We start from the raw sequence: 8293 nt of genomic DNA on the forward strand, positions 1-8293 counted from the left end.
CGGAAATGCTGAATAGTCAGTCGAGAGACCCAGTCCTTCTCTCAGTTCACCCTTCAGAACTGCTGTCATTCACTCTCTCGACATTTGCAACGATCCAACTTCTATTTCACATCCTTTAAGATCATGTTTGTAACTCCAAAATTTGAGCTTTTCACTGAACATCTCATCAGTTCTGAGACAGCCCATTCCTGCAGAAACTTTAAATGTTTCTGAACAAGCTTCTCCCACTGCTTTCATCTCTGACTGTTCAGTAACTGCTCCTCATGTATCTGGGGTGTTGGGGAACTGTCTCTGAAGAGGGGAATCCCCTTCCTCCAGGAGTACCTTCATTTGTCCGGCTGACCCTGTGTCCATTTCCCGCTGCCCTTCCACACAAGCCTCGATAAGGGTATGGCCACCCCTATCCTGAAGTAAGGGTCCTAAAGGAACGACATGTGTGGTTGAGGCGCGGCATCCCTATCGGGATCCTCCCTCACCTGCGGAATCTACCCCCAACCTCAGCAACTGAACCGAGGTATCATTCCTGTCTGTGACTCTCGCTTCGCTTTCCTGATTCTTCAACTTTTCTTTTAACTTTTCTAATTCTTCAGCCAATCTACCCCTGTCCTCTATCAACTGACGGCCACCACCTGGTCCTGCTCCTTTTATGTGACTCCTCGCGGGATTCATCCACTCAGGCCCTTCTGCCTTCCATCGCTGTAACCCCTGTCTCACTTCCATGACTGAAATTCCTGCAGCTCCCTGATACAAGCTTTCTACCCTTGCCAACCATTTATCAAAATCGTCCCCACCCCAGGCATCTACTTCCAGAACTACTGACGGGGGTAGGAGAGTCAAAATGATCTCTCTATGTGTAGCATCCCCATAATGACTGATATCAATCCAATTACTTCCCAAACTTTTACACAACTGGAATATACGTTCCCCAGCTTCCCTGGGTCCTTCCCCTGGTAATAATGCAAGCCGCTTTATTAACTGTGTCCCTGAATGAGTAACAAAGATTGCAGCTATTATTCTACCAAGCATGAGACTTGGAAGTTGTTTCAAAACCTACTACCTTTCCCCAGTGATTCCCTAAAGCTCGCAGAACCATGTGAACCCTCGGTTTCTCTGATATGTTCCCTGACTGCCACCATCCCAGAATATTACACCACCACTGGGCAAACTTATTAAGATCCTGAAGAGGTGCAGGTCCCACTTCACTAAGGATAGCTCTCATGTCCTGTAACTGTACCCCTCCTCGCTCATACCAGGTATCCCAAAAACCACTTAAGGTCGTGTTCCCTTCACGAGCTCCACAGGGAGTAGACGAACCATGATCCTGCTCTGGCCTTGTCCGCTCGAGCGTGCTTCCCCCACTCTCCACATTACCGGAAGGTCGTGTGTAATGTTGTGGGGAGTTAAGCGTCTGAGTAACCGAAGAGGCATCAAACAGCTCTGCCTCCGTACCTAACGTTGCCACGCGAACCACACGGGTTCGAGGCTCCGAAGTCAGAGAAGACAACGGAGCTGTGGATGGGAACGGTGGGCATTCTCCCTGTTCCTTCATCCCCTTTGAACTCTCAGACCCGGAGAATCCTCCGGATACCACCCGGCTTTATCAATTGCTGTCTCCGCTGGCCAACCTAATACCACCATCTGCTGCAGCTTAAATATTCCTTTCTCTAGATCTTGATACACTTCTGTTCATTAGCAAGATGCTGATCCAGTGTCAGAACAGTCCTGGCTGCCCCGAGTGCCTGAAATCACCAATTATCTACTTCTTTACTCACTGCTGTTAGCTGCTCTCTGAGTTCTGAGACTTCCCTATCTCGAGCCTCAGCCTCTTCTCCTAACGTTTGAATCCCCAGCATGAGACACTGCAACACTCACGCTTTTCTCTTTTTATCACTTTTTAACCCAAACACTTTAATCTTTTTTAACTGGACACTCTTCACTAAGGACTGCCGTGTCTCTCTCCATCCTCCTGTCATTGTTTCCTGTCTTATCCCATAAGGTCTTCCTTTCGACTCAATCCGCTCATTAAGAAATGACCGGACTTCAACTGGAATATCCCCTGAGCTTCCCATTACTAACTGAAGATCACTTTAATCACGACAACTAAGAGAATGCTCACCCCTCGAACTGATGTGTGGGAAACACTTCTTCCAACAACTCAGCCAACTTTCTGCTTCATGTCGGGGACTTCGAATAAGCCAACGAACTTTTCAAAATCACGTCGGGGTCACCAAAATGTTGTAAACGGCTGTCTTGCTCTTTTCACTTCGTTGCTTTTAATATCGAATTACCCGCACACACTCCGTTGCAGTAAAGGCAGGATAGGGTCTTTTATTTAAACATTCATACTAAACAAACCAAGTATGAAAGTTACTGAGAACACTTCACAAAGGCAGCTTGCTTCGATTTCCGTGGCTGCTTGAGACACACACCTTCCAAATGTCCAGTATCTCTGCTGTCTGTGTCTCAACAGTCCATTAAAGTCTCATCTTTACACTGAAAAAGCCTTTGAACTCTTATTCTTTGCATTCAGACAATCCTGACGAACTGCTTTCTGAATCGTTTAACAGACAGACTTAATGTTGCTTGTTTAACCTACAGATCTCATTAAAATGTAACAAGGTTACACTCAAATACTGAACATACAGACATTGTCAAATCGTTTAGCCCTGAATTTCCATTATTCCCACCGTAACAAGGTACTCAAATATTTAACATCCAGAAAATGACCAGTTACTCATCTCACTGGCTGAAGGCACCACATTGTCTAACAGTATCTTTTCCATCCAAACTTCAATCTTCCTGTTTTTTAATCCAAACTTCAGACTGCGTGCTGAAGCAAAGAGTTCAGCAATGCAGGACTATGCTCACACAGAGCACACGATTTGACAACGAGACTTGCAGATCAAGCATCAATCACAAAGGCAACAAAATTGTCCAACAGCACAAGGTGTCTTTCACTTGTTTGTCCCAAATTTTCAGCCACTGGGACAACAAGAATTGAGGTTCCACTGAGATTTGAACTCAGATTGCTGGATTCAAAGTCCAGAGTGCTCACCATTACACCATGGAACCAACCACACAAAAATATTTGAAACAGTTCTCAAAAACAAAAAAGTCATCTCCAACATTACACTTTGGCTCGGCCTTTTCTCATGTTTCGCGTCAGTTCCCAATATTGGGGATGTCCAGAACCATGGAACAGAGTCTAGGAATAATGGGTAAGCCATTTAGGACCGAGATGAGGAGAACCCTCTTCACTCAGAGAGTTGTTAACCTGTGCAATTCACTACTGCAAAGAGTTTTTGATGACAGTTCATTGGATATATTCAAGAGGGAGTTAGATGTTGCCCTGACGGCTAAAGGGATCAAGAGGTATGGAGACAACGCAGGAATTCGGTACTGAGGTGCATGATCAGCCATGATCTTATTGAGTGATGGTGCAGGCTTGAAGGGCTGAATGGCCTACTCCTGCAAGTATTTTCTATGTTTCTATGAAGTGCCTGCATTTCAAAAAGCGTTGCTTTTATTCATCCTGCGGAATGCATATTGCACAGATAATCTCAGCACACATTGTGCAGGCAAAGGCAGCATTTGACAACAAACTGATTTCTCCTACGCTGATTTGTAAAAGGTAACTGATTGTTGAGCAGACGATTTGATAACGGGACTTGTGGATCAAGCATCAATGACAAAGGCGACAAAACTCCCCTCGAACACCAGGTATCTTTCACTTGTTTGTCCCTAAATTTCAGCAGTTGGGACAACAAGCATTCAGGTTCTACTGAGATTTGAACTCAGATAACTGGATTTAAAGTCCAGAGTGCTTACCATTACACCATGGAACCAACTACACCAAAATCTTTGAAACATTTCTCAAAAACAGCAAAATCATCTCCAACATTACACTTTGGCTCGGCCTTTTTTTATCTAAAGTGGCAGTGCCTGCATTTCAAAAAGCGTTATTTTTGTTCATCTTGCTGAATGCATATTGCACAGATAATCTAAGCACACATTGTGCAGGTAAAGGCAGCATTTTAGACAATAAACTGATTTCTCCTCCGCTGATTTGTAACAGGTAACTGATGGTTAGCAACATAGAAACATAGAAAAAAACAGGTGCAGGATTAGGCCATTCGGCCCTTCGAGCCTTCCCCGCCATTCTATAAGATCATGGCTGACCATTCCTTCAGTACCCCTATCCTGCTTTCTCTCCATACCCCTTGATCCCCTTAATCGTAAGAGCCATATCTATCTCCCTCTTGAATATATCCAATGAACTGGCATCAACAACTCTCTGCGGCAGGGAATTCCACAGGTTAAGAACTCTCTGAGTGAAGAAGTTTCTCCTCATCTTGGTCCTAAATGGCCTACCCCTTATCCTAAGACTATGAACCCTGGTTCTGGACTTCCCAAACATCGGGAACATTCTTCCTGTATCTAACCTGTCCAGTCCCGTCAGAATCGTATACGTTTCTATGAGATCCCCTCTCATCCTTCTAAACTCCAGTTAATGAACACACGATTTGCCAACGAGACTTGTCAATCAAGCATCAATGACAAAGGCAACAAAACTGCCCACCAGGTGTCTTTCATCTGTTTGTCCCAAATTTTCAGCAGCTGGGACAACAAGCATTCAGGTTCCACCAAGATTTGAACTTAGATCGCTGAATTCAGAGTCCTGACCATTACACCATGGAACTAACAATGCAAAAATTATTTGAAACATTTCTCAAAAACAATAAAATCATCTCCAACATTACACTTTGGCTCAGCCTTTTCTCTTCCATAGCGTTCCCCTCTTTACGTTCTGCTAATTATTGATGCAGACCAATTCACACAGATGCTGTCGAGGCTGTGGGTTTTCAAGTGCCTGTTTCTGTTTCACACTGTTCATCACAGCTTGTACTTCAGTCTTGCCAGGTAAAAAGTGCATTGGCATTGCAATGCATTAATGTAAACGCTTGGCATGAAAAGAAAATACAAATTTTTTCGAGTACAAAACATGCAGTGCCTGCATTTCAAAAAGCGTTGCTTTTATTCATCCAGCTGAAAGCATATTGCACAGATAATCTCAGCACACATTGTGCAGGTAAAGGCAGCATTAGATAAAAAAACTGGTTTCTCCTCCGCTGATTTGTAACAGGTAACTGATGGTTGAACACACGATTTGACAACTAGACTTGCAGATCAAGCATCACTGACAAAGGCAACAAAACTGCCCACCAACACCAGGTGTCTTTCACTTGTTTGTCCCAAATTTTCAGCAGCTGGGACAGCAAGAATTGAGGTTCCACCACAATGTGAACTCAGATCACTGATTTACTGAGTACAGAATGCTCACCATTACACCATGGAACCAATCATGCCAAAGTTGTTGAAACATAGAAACATAGAAAATAGGTGCAGGAGTAGGATTGCAAAAATTCATTGGACAACCCCCCAGTGTGTGGACTCATTGGAAAGGAAATTTAATTTGGAACTATCAACCAGAAAGTTTGGGATCCTAAAGTGCACATGGAAGAAACTACAAGTTTTAATCGAATTTGGAATTTTACAAGGCAGATTGGGTCCGTGTGGAAAGGGCTGAGAACTAAAGGATCGTTCAAAGAAAGCAGTTTGGGTATTGAAGCTGTCTGGGATATTGAAGCTGAACAAATTGTCTGGGGAATTGTGTAAACTCGAAAACCCATCTCCCCGGGAGACATTAACATAGCAACAATCAACCCAGAGATAGCCAGCCATCACTCTGAGCAGGAAACCCATCCAGCGTATACATAATGACAATGGTCCATCCAGCCCGCATGGTAAACCCAGGCCTCGGCTGACATTGAAAATACCAAAAATCTAATTTTCCCGATCAAGAAACAAATTCAAAAGATCAACACATCCGAGACAGGTTACCATTAATGGGCCCGCCAAAATATAAAAAAGAGATATCAAGCCCGCCAAAATTAAAACAAAGAATCGGGTCTCATTTGGCACGCAGATTAGAACGGCTCCCAAAGTATAACTGGGGCCTTGTTTTTTAACGAAAGAAGGAGAACAGGAAGGAAGGAAAAAGGAGAGAGATCGCCGCAGCAGTTTGTAACAAGCCTTCCAGAGAGCTTGCTACACAGCCTCCTATGCAGCTCTTCTGAGCTCCAACATCTTCAGCCTCGCCGACACTCCTGGACCACACTGCCCTGCTACCGAAGGAGAAGGAAGAACATCATCACAGCAGAGAAAGCAGTTCCCAGTAACTTCGGACATCATCATCGCGGCAGCAACTGACCACAGCCAACGTGGTAACATCGAAAACACCGCGATCAGCAAATTCTAAGAACAAAAGTCCTCAAGAAGAAACCGAAGCTTCGAAAGTTTCCCCTCTACAATCTGTTCCTCGATACCAACAGGTGAAACATTACCTAAAGAACTTTAAAACCTACTGCTGACGGAAGAAAGTGGGTACTCACCCCATAAATCCAATACGCACCCTACCGCATCAGCGGACACCACCCAACTGACGACTACGCAGTAAGAAGTCTTCCACGATGTTCAGGGTACGGCAAGCAGAACTTACAGAGTCCAGCGAACCTCAAAACTGCAAATCACCGCCAACTGACAATAAGAGGATTATGAGCATAATCCCTGTTTGCCCTCGAGTTTCACCGAATCAGAGTTAGGCATTGGGAGGTGGTAGGTGTATTATTTTTCTGTAACCCCTTTAAAGTGTGATAAGTGTTTTTTTATTCGAGTAATTACAAGCTCGACATTTTACGTTCTTGCACTTAATAAACTTGAGGTTCTTTGCACCAAAACCAATTGTCTCTTGCACTTTGTCACATCCCCAAATAAATCCAAAGTCTAGAACCCAGATAGTGCGAGCGATTCAAACCGCTCAGAAGGTCAGAGATGAACCTCACCCCACACACCACGCCCGACAGAATGGCGACCACGGCAGGACTTTGGTATGAAGGATGTGATGCAGAGATTGCTGTTTTGGAGGAAAGAACAAAGATGGAAGAGAGGATTTCCTCCTATGTGTATAAGAAAGTGAATGTCACTAAGTAATGGGTCTGTTGCGCGCTGAGCGTTCAGGAGACGCTACGGCCCAGTGGACAGCCAGCAAGTCCCATAAGGAATCAGTAGAAAAGGCAATTTGGTTGTCCTGACGACAGCAACAGGTCCAACCCCTAGATAAGAACATCGAGTACCTGCAGGCAGAAGAATGTGAATGTGCAGAAACATCACATGACAGGGCTATGGCAGAAGAAAGGTGTGGGGGGAACTCCGTAAACTAAAACATGGAAAGATACAGCGAATGGAAAGGTTCTAAAACAGCCAGGACTATTTTCAGTGTCAGGTTACCGAGGCTAAGAATAATGAAAAGATACTGTGGGAGGAAAACACTCGCCTCACCCTTCAAGTAAAAGAGCTGGAGGATAAGTTAAGAGACGTACAGCAGCTTATAAAGTAGCCAGCACTAATAGGTTTGAGTCAGGAGACCACGGTCCCTGCCAGCAACAAACAAAAGTTTAACCCTTGCTCTGTGCAAGGCAAAAGGCAAGGTATTCCTAATAAACCCGGGAACGGCCCGGGTAAACCTGGAAGAGAAGGAGGAAACTGTTCAACCACCACCTGTGGTGCCGGTGACTATACCGGTTCGGCAGCAGGAGGGGTGAACGAGTTGTGGGGCGGACAGGGATAACGGACCACCACCACCTGTGGCACCGAGTTTCAGCTTGGCTTGGCAGCAGGGAGGAGGGGCAGGCGAGCCAGAACAGGAAGGGCCAGAACCAGGGCCAATGTGCCCGGTCCGACAACAAATGTTTCGCCCGCCCACCGGTGCTGGGGGTCTGGGGCCCGTGGAAAGTCAGTTTGTGGTTCCCCACATGAACCAACACCTTAGGGCTATGATAAGTCACCTGGGAAAGCTCACCCCAAAGGGGGACACCTCGGTCCACTTTATGGAAGTGGAACAGGCAGGGGATATTAATGGGTGTGATGATGCTGAGATAGCAAATATGCACCTCCTCTCACTGGACGGCAAGCTGTACCAGTCCCTCTCTGCCGAGAGCAAAAGGGGGCAAAGGACATGTGCCGCTGTCCAGGAAGATATTCGAGAAGCCATCGACTGTAATGATGGGAGTCCCAACAGTGCAGCTCACAGGGAAAACCTGACAGGTTTTCGCAGACAGGCTGTGGCCTGTGTACCAGAGCGTCTGTGGAGGGGACCTCGACCGGAATCACCTAAGCCGGGATGAGAGAGCCCACTGGCTCCGAAGCCTGATGGCAAACAATTTACCACATATAA

General features: G+C 45.5%; 1 non-coding gene across 1 annotated transcript; it reads right to left on the minus strand.

Moving 5' to 3' along the window:
* Window positions 1–3000: 3000 nt before the first annotated feature.
* Window positions 3001–3072, minus strand: trnaq-uug (transfer RNA glutamine (anticodon UUG)). Its single transcript has one exon. It is a non-coding gene; the product is annotated as a tRNA-Gln (tRNA).
* Window positions 3073–8293: the final 5221 nt, after the last annotated feature.

Source organism: Pristiophorus japonicus, unplaced genomic scaffold (assembly GCF_044704955.1).
Source record: "Pristiophorus japonicus isolate sPriJap1 unplaced genomic scaffold, sPriJap1.hap1 HAP1_SCAFFOLD_252, whole genome shotgun sequence".
Lineage (NCBI taxonomy): Eukaryota > Metazoa > Chordata > Chondrichthyes > Pristiophoridae > Pristiophorus > Pristiophorus japonicus.